The sequence below is a fragment of the Urocitellus parryii genome, chromosome 2, assembly GCF_045843805.1.
Source record: "Urocitellus parryii isolate mUroPar1 chromosome 2, mUroPar1.hap1, whole genome shotgun sequence".
Classification (NCBI taxonomy): Eukaryota; Metazoa; Chordata; class Mammalia; order Rodentia; family Sciuridae; genus Urocitellus; species Urocitellus parryii.
In genome coordinates, this window is record NC_135532.1 from 110,603,861 (window position 1) to 110,620,190 (window position 16,330).

At 36.2% G+C, this 16,330-nt stretch overlaps 1 long non-coding RNA gene across 2 annotated transcripts; it reads left to right on the top strand.

Moving 5' to 3' along the window:
* The first annotated feature begins 1,172 nt into the window (after window positions 1–1,172).
* Window positions 1,173–14,995, top strand: LOC113195194 (uncharacterized). Of its 2 annotated transcripts, none has more exons than XR_003302368.1 (4): window positions 1,173–1,258; window positions 1,671–1,733; window positions 3,407–3,494; window positions 14,923–14,995. It is a non-coding gene; the product is annotated as an uncharacterized LOC113195194 (long non-coding RNA). The 2 variants fall into 2 exon arrangements; XR_003302370.1 differs by having other exon boundaries at window positions 1,671–1,730.
* The last annotated feature ends 1,335 nt before the right edge of the window (window positions 14,996–16,330 follow it).

Here is a 16,330-nt window from a genome sequence, read left to right on the forward strand (position 1 = left end):
GACAAAACAATAATTAAAAATGGTCAGGACTGGGAAAAGGAGTCAACAAGTCAAAAAGTCCAAATAATAAAAGATAAGGGCACCCAGCTGAAAAAATGTGTCCATGTAGTACTATTTCGACTTTTGGAATTGTGTTTTCATAAATAAACAAAGTGCCCCAGCAAAGGATGAAAAAAAAATAAAAGCAACATTATGAAAACTATGGGAGAAATGAAATAAGACCAAGCAAATTAGATTAAGTTGTCTTAGAGCCGTAGAACAATACAAAAAAAAAAAAAAGAACAATATGGTAAAACAAAAACCCTGGGAAGTCTTGAGAAGAAGACAAAAGGAAAACAAAGAAACATGGGAAAGACAGACAAAAGCAAACCCAAACAGACAATAAAGGGTTGGAGCATACGTTTGTTCAAGCCAGTAGAACACACACAACTGTGCTTTCAATTCTGACAGCAAAAGGATATTTGAATAGAGAAAAGGGCACACACGTCTGAAAGCAGTGATTTCTAAAATTCTCAGGTTGAAAAGGGGTGCTTTATTTAAGTATAATATATGTGTCTGTTTCCAAAGGCAAAGAACTTGGGGATTTTGGCATGGATAGACCACGTGCTGTCCTTTCCTTTTAACTTCCCCATCTGGATAATAGAAATGAGAAATTGGATTGTTTCCTCCTCTACCCAATCAGAGAAGGTAAATGTTCACACTGCGGTTATGTCAACAGATATGGTAGACAGCTCATCTAGTCAAACAATCACAAGCATCATTTTGCTGAGAACAACAAAAAGAGCCCCAGCCACACACCGGAGTCACTAAACATACTTTGGGGGGATCAATGCCTTCTCTCTCTATAGCAGAGTAACACGTGCATGTCCCCTTCAAATCTTAAGGCACTGGGAGACTCCTTCCTATTCACTCGTCATTGAAATGAAGCAGCTGCTGTTTACTATTTGTTGTTGTTGTTGTTGTTATTTTTCCCGATTGCTCCAATTCAAAACCCACCATTCTCCACCTTCCCTAGCTGTTACACATCCCTCTGCTCATAGCTCCATCTCTTTGAAATAGAAAAGGTCTCAGGAACCATCTGGTTCCGTGCGTCCTTAACGCTGAGGCCCCTCGCCTGCAGCTGGAGGCAGCTCTCTGCTCAGGCTGCAGTGCAGAGTGACACAGGCGAGCGACATCGTCACTGAGCACTAACTTCTGTGACAGGAGGCAGACAGTGAAAACCATTTCAGAACCGCGGCACGGCGTGAGAGAGGCGAAGGTAATTCATCCGTTTCTATATCCAATTTTTGCAAAAATCAAATCTATCCAACCGAGCAAAGGAGGGTGGGGTGTGTGTTTTCTGTAAAAAAAAAACTGATAAACCAGGAGATAAATTCACCAATCAGCTACAAATAAAGTGCAAACACAGAAAGAAAAGAGCCTCTGAGCTAGGAGGAAGTTAGACAGATGATAGATCTCTTTATTTTTAAATGAAAGTCTCATGCACCAGGAATGAAATGTTTTTTGAGATACATATAAAAAGGAGTGTTACATAGGAAGTCAATCGTAGACTAATATCTAGTAGTGGAGGAGGGGCTTTTGTCTTACCGGAATATCCAAGTTGGAAAGGACTTTAGAGACCATCTACTTTGTCATGAATGATCACATCTAATACTTTTCCTTTTTTAAAGGGGTAGCTGCAAAGTTTTGGACAAGACCTCTGCAGGCAACTGGAAGCACAGTGTACCCAGGTGGTGGGTCTCGTCTGTGGCAATATATTTTTCTGTCTGTCCAATTGAATATGGCTGTAAAGGGAATAAAACCCCATGTAATCTCCAGCAGTGACAATTTAATCAGTTGTATGAGGGGGAAAGAAGCAGAGCCCCCTCATTTTAATATTTGCATATTTGATTTTGGCGTTAGGGAATGGAGGTTGTTTTTCTATTGCTTTGCATTGCATTTTAATATGTAACCTTTTTTATGAGCAAATTTTGACAGTGCTAAGAATTACTAAGTCAACCAGGTCTGAAGAGAGATTCATAGATTCCATTTCTGAAATGAAGCACTCGAGGTCGTATGCTTTGTGTTAGTATTTTCCCGAAGAAAATGTATGTGCCCAACGTGGCTTCTAGGCTTCCAGCTTCGTATGTGATGCCTCTGCTGTTTATTCTGAGATCCTCTTTGAAAATGAAGGCAAACTCTTGGTGGACAATGCAAAAAATGCCATAATAGGAACCCCTTTCTGTTAACATTTCTTAGAATGGGAAATCTTATAATTGCATCGGTTTCTAAGGAAGTAAGGTTTCTAAAATGCTTTATATATACAGGGGTCAATTTTTAAGGGCTTATTGAGGAGCAATAAATATAATTAAATTAATAAAATTCCACTCTTTGTATGACTGACAGAATGATATTATTGCCTATAATGTAATAATAGATTATGGAATAGATGTTAAGATAAATAACATGCAAGTAATTTGAGCTCGTCATCAATTACTCCTGTGTTGCTCCCATGAGTATATTGAAAATCTCGTCAAAATGATGTTGGATTTGAATTACTGGAACATGGATAGCTGTTTCTTTATGCATCAATGCATGGTAGCCTCTACTTGTGAAAGTCCCAAAAGTATGTTGGGTAATTTTTTTTTTTTTTTTAAGGATAGTGCTCTACTTGATTAATGATTTAGAATCTCCTTGTAACAATTGAATGAGCTCTAAAGCCAACATTTCACTGGAGAAGAACATTTTTACTTTTTTTTCTATGTAATTTTATTTTTAAAAAGATTAAAGTTTTGGAAGTTTTGTGTGTTCAATTTCATATGTGTATATATTCCCATACACTTGTACATTGACCTATGAGTATATTTTTAAAAGTGGTCAATATATTGCTGAGCAAATTGTATGAGTAATAATAGAATTTGGAATTAAGAAAAGTCATAGCATTTTATTCAAAAGTGGAGCAGATTGTCTTTTTAATTTATGTCCTTGAAAAGCATACCAGTAGCAGTACCCAGGCAGCATTAGATGACAGGTATACAATCCTTTGGGACTGAGCACCGATTAACATTAAACTCAAGCACATAACATGTCGGGCTTTGAATATGTTCTTGTTTATTTAAATCTGCATTCTGATGATCGCCCTTTCAAAGAGGTTGCATATATATGAATATGTGATCCAATGATTTCATATTCAAATTAATCCAGTTTCTTTGAATATGATCTAATGATTGAATGATCCCCCAGACACTGCAACTCCTCAGGGAGATCTGCTCATGCCTCAGTGTGTTTTCTCAAGGCCTGGAGAGTACTAGATCTGCCCAGGAGTGCCTGGAAGCTCTGGAGCTCTGCTCTACCTAAACAGTCTCGGGCTTTAATCACAATGGCTAGGTTCACACTAAAGCAATTAACCATATGATTGCTTCCACAGGAGCCCAACCTCATCAGCATCTTTCCTTCAGGCAAACTGACAATACAGGATCTAGTCAATGACTCAAGTGGATTCAACTATCTAAGAGGTACAAGTCTCGAATACACAGTCACACAGTCAGACTAGGAATATGCATCCATCCCCAAACCAGTTTTTACAAGTTGCTATTTATAAATCAATAATTTAAATAATTAAGGTAAAATAATTGTTCCATTAAACAATTAAGTGTTGGCAAGTATCAGAATGTAGGTAGAGAATTCCAAATAATAGTATCTGTGTTAGTTTATTGATTTATATGGGAAGGTTGTTTGTTTATCTTGTGGGGGATGGGGGTAAGAGGGCTGCAACTGGGTCATGTTAGTTTTCCAACATTAAAATAGGATTGATTTGGAGAATTTGAAAAAAGGTAAAAATGCCTGAAAAATGGGATTTGTCATCGAATAGGTAACTTTAGAAAGGTACATGCATGTATGTATATAAGTGTGTACCTTTTTAACCTCACTTAAACTTAGGCTTTCACTAGTTATTGCTGGACTTAATAACATGTTAAACGTGAACCTAAAGCTTTCTAGCAACCTATTCTTGGTACTCTAACGAAATATTTTTGCTGGCCTATTAATGGCATTTTTTGGTTACTAGCCCTTGAAATGATTTCTCCCAAAGTAAGCTATTAAAGAATTTTTAGTGTTTTCCAACTTAAAAGCCGGAAATAAATGCCACATCTGGAAGACAGAAGTTTTCCAATGAAATCATACTTTTGTAACACCATGTCATGTATTCTAATGTTCCTCAAGTGTGATAGGCAAGGATTGTATACTCCCAAAACGCTAAACATTTGATGTTACCAGTATGTAGTGTACAGAAATTTGGGAGTTTGTGTGAGTCTGATGATACTTTTTGGGTTGTACCCCCACCTGAAAAGCTGACATACAAATTGCCATGTGAAACTTGTTTAAATCAAAAGATCTACTCCCAAACAGATTTTCATGATTTAGAATCTGACCATTTATTTTATTTTCAAAAAAAAAAAAGAAAAGAAAGTGCATTTATTATATTTTAGGCTTGATGGTATGGGGGCACCTCTTAAATAAACACATTTATGCAATTAAAAGGGAAACTTTTTTGAGAAATATTAGCTTGGTTTATTAGCTTAGCTTATTTTGATTCAGAACTTTCAACAAAGTTGGACAAAACTTTTTTCTAGGTCTTATTTTTAAGCACCCAAATCCAATGATTCCTCTTGTTTAGATATTGAGATGTATGAATAAGCAGTTTATCCAGTGCTTTAAAGAGTGTCCCAATCAAAGCTGACATTCAACCTAACTCCTCATCTTTAAAGCAGATGTTCTGAGAACCTAGATCAGCCAAGAGTGTCTTGGGCACAGGAAGTCAGGCACCTAGGGACCCAGGGGGGAAATGTGACTCTCTCCATTACCGAGAGAGAACATACTAATGGTGGTCCCTACACATGTGTTCTGATTTTCTAAGAGCCCATCCGCTTCCCCTTCCCCCTTATTCTTAAAGAAAAATAGACACATAAATAAGTCTAAAACCACTAGTTAGGGAAAAACTTTTGGCAATGAGGAGTTTAACTGCAGGAATGATCAAAAGATCTATGTGCCCAGACCCTGTGCCCAGAGCTCCTCATTGCAGTAGAGGAGGCTGTGTCTCCAAGCCCAGCTCTCTGCTCATTCTCTTCCAGTCTATTCTTGGCTGTGGATTCCCTTGTGCTCTTTGTACACTTTAAGTTTAATTTTGCATTTAAAAACTCAATTGGCTCATCTGTTAAGCATTAAGCAGCTCCCTTTTGAGCCACAGGGGGAGCCCTGGGAAAACCCACAGCTGCTGGAACATGGAAAATGGGTTTAAAAAAACAAAACCATTTTGGAACTTTAAAGCATTTTAGCAGCCGTGGATTTCCCAATCCTTACCCCCCAAATGGTTCATCTGTTTAACTTTTATCTGGTATTGGAAAACACAAACCAGAGCATTAAATAGCCCTCAAATGACTTTTTGTTTAATACAAAATGAAAGTAAAAGCTAAGCAAGCCATGTGGGGAGATCTTTGGGAGAGCTATGGCCTGAAATACCTACCAGCACTTTCTCCCCCCAGTCTCAGAAGCAGTTCCGCAAGCTGGGCTTGCCGGCTGGAGCCAGGAACTTTTCTCCTATGCACTTAGACAACCCCCCAGCCCCTCCAAAAGGGGGAGAAAAGTCCAAAACAAATCCAAATCCCAGCTTATAAAATGACAATAACCATGATGGGAATGTTAGGAGGCTGGGAGATTAATGAAATGCTCAATCAAGATTTTCAGTTTGGCAATGGATTGTCATTGATGGAAAACCCACGTCTGATTACAGTTGGATAAGCTCAGATAAACTTACATTACTCTTTTTTTTTTTCCATGTTCCCCAAATATTCCTCTAACAAGCATGAAGTCTCCCTGTGGTGGGGCTTCAAGCCCTGGGGTTAGATTTCCATTTCTTTGAATCATGGGAAGACATTCCTTCTAAAATGACAATATCCAGTGGAAGGGTGACTGTAAGCTGTTTCTATACTATTAGTGACTAACAGAGGCAAGAGCATTACATGGCCATACAAAATATGGCAACGCTGAGTGAACAGAGGAGATGTAAAAAGAGATGTGTGGACCTTATAATTCTGTCCAAGGAAATTTCTTTGGCCCTAGTGGAACCTAAAAGAAGCAGCTTGTTGTAATCAAGGAACATAAATATGGGTACTGGAAGTTGGAAGTGACACAAGGCTTTAGCACTAAGCCCCAGCTCAGGATTAGCTGGCTGAAGAGAGGCAGGGGAATCCATGGGGGTGGAATGAAATGCCCCTGGGAATTGGGAGAGATACAGAAGAGATTCTGTACTTCCCTTCGTACAGAATGGCCCTGAGCAGACTCTCTAAAATTCTCCTATAGAATTCACATTTTTACTAACCCACTGGGACTGTGATAGTCCAAATCAGAGGAAGAGTCGGGCAACATTAGATTCATGAGAAAAATGAGTAATATCTGATTGCGATTGAATTTTTGTCACAGGATATCTTCTTTGAGGTGTCAGATATTCATTGGGGTAGGGATAGGATAATCAGTTTGTGAAGAACAAGTTCATAGAATGTGTTCTCTATGTTTTAAAATATGATATTTCAAAATCCTCAATTTCAATTTTATTTTGGTATCTCCTCATCTCTTTATGTCCAAGGTATCCATGAACTACATATTTGTGTATGTATATATGATTATATAAATGTAGATATGACATTATAATAGGATTGAATATATTTTGTATATTACTCAAACTTTATAACACTATGCTACAAGAGTCTAAACAATTTCTAAAAAGTGAATATTAATGAAATAGGAAAACAAAATTATTGTGGACAGGGAGTTACACATTCTGTCCTCAAGCCAGACACATACACTGACAAATTCTGAAATGATGAAGAATTTAGATAGCATCTTTGGTTTTAAAGGTCCAGAGAAAACATCAGTTTTCCCTATTGTCAAACTCAAATAGTAAAGTTTCAAACTAAGATAAAAACTAGTGAGAAAATTCTATTTAAATAGCTATTGGAGAAGAGACTATCTTCTTTTTTATATTATCTTAAAAATTTCTTGGGGCTGGGGATGTGGCTCAAGCGGTAGCGCGCTCACCTGGCATGCATGCGGCCCAGGTTCGATCCTTCGCACCACATACCAACAAAGATGTTGTGTCCACCGAGAACTAAAAAATAAATATTAAAAAAAAAAATTTCTTACCAGGGTTACAAATCTTCATTGAACACCTACTAAGTGCAAGTAAAATAGTAGTTGATTAATATGTAATTTCACGTGTTCAGAGATAATGCCAGTGAACTATTTTTTATGGGTTTAATTGCAAGTGTTCAACTCCTACTTGATCCTGTCAGCTAGAACTGCTGTTCCAAGGGAAGTGTCAAGACCCATACACTGATTAAGAACTCAACTACCATGTCAATTAGAGGCTATTAAACTAAATTATAATTTACAATCAGCTTGCACCATGAGATATAGGGCTAGAAAGTGCCATTCTCTATAAGCAAATGAAATCCATTTCAATCTAGCTTAAGCCCAAAAGAGGAAATACTGGTGCACCTAACTGAGAGGGAAAGGCTAGACTCTGACAATGTAATCAGGACCCCTCTTCTTTCCTTTAGCCTTTGGATTATGGCCACATTCTCTGTTTGGTTCTGAAAGTTTCCCCCATATCACAGGAGTCCAGAGTGCAGATGAGGTCATAGTGCATTTAACAGTTTCAGAGGGAGGTGTGATCCTCCTCCTGACTTTAATACAAATAATGGTAGAAAAGGTTTGGATAACCTGCTCAGGTAACATGTCTTCCTCCTGGACCAAGCCCAATAGCTAGGAATGATAGTGCATTATAGCTAGGCTCGAGTCTCCTGCACACTGGTATGTGGTATTATTGAATCTCACAAGAATCAGTTGTGTGGAGCAAAGAAAAATCAGTACTCAAGGACAGAGGATGCACTAGCAAAAAAAAAAAAAAATCTGAGTAGATAAAAACCAAATAAAGTCTATTATGAATTCAAAGGGAGTTTTGGACTTGGATAGTTCCTCCATCCATACCTTATAAACATATAACACATACTCATTCACTCACTCACTAGGAATCATAGACTATTGAAGTCCAAAGTTAATATTTTATGTCATTTGAAACTTTGCATTTTAAAGATGAGGAAAACCCCAAGAACTAATGTCACAAAGTATACTATAGCCCTGGCCTATGCACTTTCTACTAGTTTATGTGATTTCATTATATGATGCACATTCACATGCATATATGTGCATCCATACTAACATATATATAATCAGTTCTAAGTGTTTTCTACATTTCAATTGAAGACACTAAAAAACTCAAAGCTTACCATATAGTCAACAAAAGTTTTGAATAACTCTTAAATTTAAGAAAATTTAAATAAAATCATATTTATTTGTCTATAACCAAGTTTTCATTTTTTTTTGTTATTTTTAATATTCACTCATTTGATAAGAAGCATGTATTGAACTATACAGTATTTGGTGGAGTGAGGTTGTGTTTTGTAGTTGTCGATTACCTGTTATTCATATCCCTTTCCTACTTTGGGAGAATCATGTGTTGGGCAGAAATTAACAAGAGAAATTAACAAAAAATACCGACTTCTTGCTATGAAAGAGAAAGTAGCCTTTTCCCATTTGCATGCTAGATTTTTTAAAATGGAGCTTTTTGGAAAGTAGAATAGTAATATGTGGCAAGTTTTGACCATTAAAATATTTCTAAGACATCATAATTCACTTCTGCGCAATAATTTACTGGTGTACCTACTGGGCGGGCAGATGTGCCAACTCTGTCACCAAATAATTGTCAGAAGCTGTAGAACCAGGTTCCACCAACGAGTGGGAATCAAGCAAGACCAAGCAGATGAGACACAGCTATGGTCACAGCATGGCACAAGCCTGGTTTAGGACATGACGGTACTTCCTAGGCCACCAGCCCCTCTCCACCAAGAACACTGTCTGCTTCCTCGCCTTGCCTTTCTGGAAAGACTTTGAGTCACAATCATGTATGCAAGCTGCTTCTTTCTATTTCTTTGGGGAAAATTCTTTGATTTTATTTGCTAACCAGTTCACAGACAGATTTTCAATACCTTATTTTTAGGCTCTCAGAACATTTCCTGCTCCTGGCACGCTGTTCCTCCTTTATGAGCATAAAATTGTCTCGAATTTTGCTGAAGATTCTTGCTAGCCTACCATTTACTCTGAGTCTGTCTTTGCTTGAGGGCAAAGTGCCTGTTTATCTTTGTTGTTTTATATCGTAGACTTTCCTTTAGGGGCCAGGTGATCCTTGAGTGTTCCTTCATATTTGAAAACAGGTAAGAGAAAGTCTCACCTTAGAGTGCACTGGTGTGCAGGTGTGGCTCTGCAGTTGAGAGGAGTTACTTTTGAGTGGGTGGACTGAGATGTGTAGTTATCTCGGAACTTATGTATCTCTTGGTTCACCTCAGAGGTATTATGCCAATTCTCTACAAAAGCCTGATCTTTCCCTGCTTGGGATCAGCATGTTTCTCACCTGTACTGCTCTGAGTATGTACTGGCTTTCCTTAAGCTGGAAGACCCTTTGGCATCCTGCAGGTCTGTCTGCACCTTCTTGCTAGCTAACAGCCCCAGCACAGGAATTCCAGCTGTCTCTCACTCTGGCTTGTGGGTAAACACCTCAGCAAACTCTCCCTTTTAAAAAAAATTATTGAAGTTTTTTATGTACTTTCTCTTATGTCCCATCATTATTTCAGTTTGTTACTCTGATTTTTATTATTTTTGTAAAGAGGGTTAATAGCTAGGCTTGTACAAATGGTTTCCTAAGAAGAATATTTAAATACTTAAAAACATGCATAATTTTAAAGTCTTAAAAACTCCTGTGCAGGCTGGGGATGTGGCTCAAGCATTAGTGCGCTCGCCTGGCATGCGCGGGGCGCTGGGTTTGATTCTCAGCACCACATACAAATAAAATAAAGATGTTGTGTCCACCGAAAACTAAAAAATAAATATTAAAAAAATTCTCTCTCTCTCTCTAAAAAAAAAAAAAAAACTCATATGCACAAATTACATTGATTTAATCCATCTATTTGTTTCTGGTCTTGGTAAATAGTAATCCATTTGTATTGATGAATTAAATCCAAATAAATAAAGTATATTTTAAGCACTTAGGGTGTTTCTTTATTTTTGATTATGAAATATGGCAAATAAAATATATAGGAAATGACAGAGAATAATGGCTAAAAACTCAAATATCCTCCTCTCGATGCTACCAAATACTGATACTTTTACATTGTGTTTAAAGTATTTTAAAAAATAAAATATTGCATATATAGTTAAATTCCCCAACTGAATTTCCAATCTGCATTCCTTCCATCTCCACTGAAAATCATTATTTTGAATCAAATGTTTATCATTCTCATCTGGGCCTATAGCTCAGTGGTAGAGCGCTTGCCTTGCACATGTGAGGCACTGAGTTTGAACCTCAGCACCACATAAAAATAAATATATTTTCTACAATTAGTACAAGAGGTCTTAGCAGTGTTGTTATATTGTTCACCTATAGAGAAACATATGATAAACAACAAGTTGATACTTGGTTTTTATATTCAAAATTATGGTTTATAATGTTAACCATGCACCTCTACTTCATTTATTCAGACATTTGTAATATTCCTTTGTATGAACTATGTGTGTGTGTGTGTGTGTGTGTGTGTGTGTGTGTGTGTGTAAATATGCACACACACATATCTATTCTTTTCGTGATGGATATTGAGATTGCTTAAACTTTTGCTATTAAACAACCCTACAGTGAGTTTTGTGATAACATATGAGTTTTGCTTTAGTACTATGTAGAAAAATTTCTTCATGAATCTTACAAATCTTCTGGAAAATAGTTTAGTAGTTTACAAAAATAACATGAACTAAATATATACTTACTATAAACCCAAATTTATATCCACATAAAATCTGTACCTCACAGCTCTATTTGTAATAGCTAAAACCGTGGAAATAACCACTGGTCCTCAATAGGCAAAGGGTTGGGCAAACTGTAGTCCTGCATGCTACAGAACACAGTGCAGCAGGAAGGGGGAAACTTTCAGCATTGAGACACCTTCAATGGACCTCAAGGATTTTTGTGCTGCATGGAAAATAAACAATGTAAAAATGTCACTCACTATATGACTTTATTCACGTAATATTATCTATATAACATGGAAAATAGGATACAGATTGCCAGATGTGAGAGACATCAGGCAGGGAAAGCAGTGGGTATGAGTTTGAGGTGGCACAGGGAGGTCCTTGTGAGGGCGGGCATCCCTCTGTCTTCACTACAGTGATGGTCACATAAGTTTACACATGTGATAAAATAGCATAAAAGTAACATGCAAGACACCACTGCAAATTTTCGGTTTTGACCTTGTCCCATAGTTTGTAAAATGTGGCCATTTGGTGAAACTGTGTGGATGCTAAAGGGAATTTCTCTGTACTATCTTTGCAACTTGCTTTGAATCTATAATTATTTCAGAATAAAAATGAAAAGGAAAACAAAACTTCAAAAAAGACAGCAGTGAGTGTTCCTGGGATCATACCTGAGAGTTTCTGTAGAGCAAATAGGTAAAAGAGAAACCACTGGTCAACTTGAAGGATTCTCCAAAATGATCACATCATTTTACACCTCATCAGCAGGGAGTGAAATTCTCTGCATCTGCAAATTCCTGTGAGAACTTCACCTTGTTAGACCTTTTTAACTCCTGACACTCTGATAGGTATTTGTTAGATTTCATTGTTGTTTGACTTGCGTTTTCTGGAATGCTCATCTTTTCCCTTTAATTCATTGATTGTTATGCACTTTGACCAATTTTGTAGTGAATTATTTACTTTCGGATTTGTGCTGATCCTTCTTTGTCTCTGTGTAGTTAAAATACATTTCCCATTCTATGGTATTGTTTTAAAATTATTGTATATTTGTTGACTGTGAATTAGTTTCCATGCAGACAAATTACTCATTGTTTTTTACCTATTTCTTTCTTTTTTTTTCTTAGTGGTAAATTTTTTATTATGCATACTCTACCACAATTCAAAAATCCTACTCATATTCCAAAATATTACTAACTACATAATCTTGTGCTATAGTTTGAGTCTGGAACATCTTCTATAAGGCCCATGTGGTCCCGAGTATGTTCTGAAAATGTATATTTGTAAAATATGCTTTTTAAAAGTTTGGATTTCTCTTCTCCATTATTGGCTGTTCCACATTTGTGGGCAGAGTGAATTAGATATATAATTACATGTGCATATCTTTGTCATTCATCCATCTCTCCTAACACCATTTTGCCAAGTGTATACTTCTTCCTCTGACTTGATATAAATACATTTTTTTTAAATCACATTTGCAGTTTTCATACGTATGAATGTGTTTGACTGATTTTGGGTTTTTTTTCCTCATATTTATTGTTATCTCCATGAACTAATATCATTATTATTATATCATAAATATTATTATGGAAATATTTCTCTGATGAACAGTGGTAGTGGGTTGGGAAAATTGTTAACTATTAATTTTCCGGTTTTTCTTGGCGATTGTTTCCTTTTCCAATATAACTACATTTGTCAAATTTCTTAACCTCTTTTAGAAATTTTTATAGCACTTGTACAGAATATAGAATACTTTTTAGGCAATTGCTAATGTGGAAGAAATAATCTCTGTAATTTATTTTGACTTTGGGAAATATAGCAATTTTATTTCTAAATAATGATTAAAGGAGACAACACATTGAGTTGCATATCAAATAGTATAAAAGTCACTATAGTTTTTTATAGTATTTATGTACAAATAATTTGGGTACAAAAACAGAATAAGTTTTAAATTTAGGTAAGTTTTATGTAACTTTACATAGAAAAGTGATTTAAAATAAGTGTACCAAACAATGTCTACTAACAACATTCCTATAAATATCTACTAACAGTCTAATAAACATAAGTACATTTAAATGGTTGTATATAGGTTGAATTACAATAAAACAATTTGACAAAAGAGGCTTTACCTCTTTAAATTCAATGTCAAAAAATACAAAGCAAGTTTCATATGTGAAAAAGAGTGGAGAATAGATATTAAAGGTTATATGAAATATTCACTTTAGTTCTGGTATTTTGGTTCGCTTAAATCAAATATGAATCTTTGCATGATAAACTCAGATACCCACACACTATTTAGTATTTTCATTTAAATATATAAACATTATTACTAAATCTCAAGCAGAACTCATTATTTTTTGGCACATCTTCCTTCTCCCCATCAAACATATTCTCTGATTAAAGGAATCTTTGATTATTATAGGAAGTAATATTTCTGATGTAATGTTTTCTTTATCAAAGAGGAGGTTCACATTATTATTTTCAGAAGATCTTTGTGATATTGAATCCTCTGTCCATGAATATAGTATATACTTTTTAACTTTCAGGTCTTCTTTTAAGCCTTTCAATAATGTCTTGAAAATTTCTTCATAAGAGAATTAAATATCTATTTAACTTATTTCTAGGTATTTGTGGGTTTGTTATGTTACAATACATGAAATCTACACCTTTTCTGTCAATTACTAGTACAATAATAACATTAATCTTGCACCTAGGAAACATGATAAATTAGTTCATTACTCTTGCTATATAAGTTCTAAGTTGTAAACAATCATGTAGTTTGCAGGTAGAGAGTTGTGTAATTTGAAAATATTTTATAATTTGCTTTATAACTATTTTGAAGACAATTATAAGCATATAAAGTTTATTTTAAATTTCACTATAAAGTTCCCTTTTTATAATTATGCATTGCTTGTGACTTACTAATCATACAATAGCAAACACACATTAACCTCTTACCAAATATTGCCCTAAGATTTATAAATGTATTAAACCATTTAATTGACATGAAAGACTGGATAGAAAAATACTATTATTATATGCTTATCAAAAAGAAAATAGAAGCATAGAAAGTTTAAATCATTTTTTCAAGCTGACACACCTGATATCTAGCTGGCTTGGATTTGAACTCAAGAAATCTTGTTTCAGAATCTGTGAAAATACACTTAACAATATTGTTATATAATATTTCTTTTGAATAGAGTGCTCTATGTTGTCATCCTTCTCATTCCTTTATTGTCTGTAACTTTAGAACAATATCATGGTGATGACACACCATGTTTGGAACAGCATCAACCACCTTAAGCTAGTTTTCTTTCATTCTTTCCTTTGTTTTTTAAAAAAGAAAACAAACATTAAGCCCAGGGTCTTGATACATACTAGGCAAGTGCTCTAACACTGAGATATACCCGCCCCCCCTCCCGCCCATCTTGAGCTTTGAAGGAATGCACTATCAAATGCTGAAGTTCAGAAGCCACCTATATACTGATCACATTATCATAACTTTGAGTGATGAGTCCCTAAAACTGTTACATTTTACTTCTTGTTATCCACAATAACATTTCTTCTTATTAAGCTTCTTTGGCTAGATGTTTGCTTATTTGTAATGACAAACATTCTAGCTGTCAAAGTGGTATAAACTGTTTCCTCCTAATGGTTGACCTTGGATAAGTCTAGTCTTGTGGAGAAACCCAACAAACAGAAGCAACCTTCAGGATGACAGGTCACTCTGGAAGATAATATGCTTGATGGGGAGAAGGAAGATGTACAATAAAATCATAAGATTTGTTTTGGCCTTGGTAATAATATATATGCATATAAGTGGAAATATTGAATTGGAAGCGAATATCTGAATACATCCTGCAAGTATGGTGTCTGGGTAAAAGATATATATATATATATATATATATATATATATATATATATATATGTAATAGACATTGTGGTTGGCACTTGTCAATATGGGAATGAATGAGTTTACCTAAAGAGAAAGTCAAGCCACTGAGAATATTTTAAGATATGTCTGTTCTTTACTTGCAGGTGTGACAGCAACTTTGAGGATGTGCAGATATCCAGTTTATTACACATTCAATAAAATATTTTTCCCACCCTGCTTCATCTCCATCAGATTCTTCTGGCACCAATGGCTCTTTCTTAAAACACTTCTGTGGGTTTGTACTTCACTCAGAGCAAAAGAAAAAGAGCTTTAATATCAAGGATAAAACTATGTTGTCCACAAGGATCGCATTTACTTCTTTCTTCATCTTCCCTTCTGTCCAAGCAACACTGTTCTACTCCTTTCCTCCATAATAGTTCCCTTACTTTATTTTGTGCCTTATTGTTTTCCTCCCCATCCTTTCAGTTCTTCACCTCAAAATCCTAAAGCTGCTTGGGTCGAAGAACCTAGGACTCTTCCAATTCAGGAGAGGACAATGGAAGAGAAGAGAACAGATATCCCACCCTAGAGGGCAGGTCCTCAGACACTCCAGGAGAGTAGTAATTGGTTGTTCCTTCGTGTAGGACCTGAAATCCATGAGGAGTGTTTTAAGAAGGAAGATGGGCCCTTCTCTTTGCTGCTGAGGAATATTGAAAAGTGGCCTTTGGATTTGGTGATGTTGCAAGAGCTATTTTGGTAGCATCATGAGGTAGAAGGAGGCTGGAGTGGGTTAGGGAGGGAGAGGAAGGCAGGGACATGGAGTGAAGGGGTAGGTCATGCACTGGGAAGGTCTACCTTTAGAAGAGTGGACAGGCAGGAGCTGTGGGGTGCTCGGGAGAGAGGACGAGATCGGTCATTGTTTTGAAGTGGGTGAAACTGGTGTGTGTTTAAAACCTGCGATCTAGTGTACTTTGACCTTATGGAAAAGAAAAGGAGAAAATCCTCAGATCATATCCTGGGAAGAAGCATCGGTGTCTAGAACCCAGAGCCCAGGGGGAGGGGTTTCCCTAGATTGAAGACATATTCTGGACCAAACCAGACAAGGAGGAGGCAGGACCATGGACAGAATGACTGTTGGTTTTGAAGATTTGAGGAATTTAGGAATGTTACAGTTCACTTTGATTACTTTGTGTTACTGTTAGTTTTTTTCCTGATACGTACTCTTATGTATTTGAAAATCCTTTGAAATTCTAATCTACGATTAAAAAGAAAGGACTGTCGTTCCAATGACATTGAAAATAATAGTTCAGCTAACTATTTATTGTCATAACAAAGACCAGAAGCAAAAATCAAAGGCCAGGATCCTAGAGCCTTTCATGTTGACCTCTATTCTATTATAAACTTAAAGATCTGTTTTCCATCAGACACTGCAGGAAATAGGATAGGAGATCACGGGAAGAGAGTATGTCCTGCCAAGGATTTCTAGGCCAGGGGGATTGGTGATGTTACCTAAGAGAAACAAGCAGCTGTTGATGAGAGTGTTCAACAAGAGTAAAAATGCTTTGATGTTGG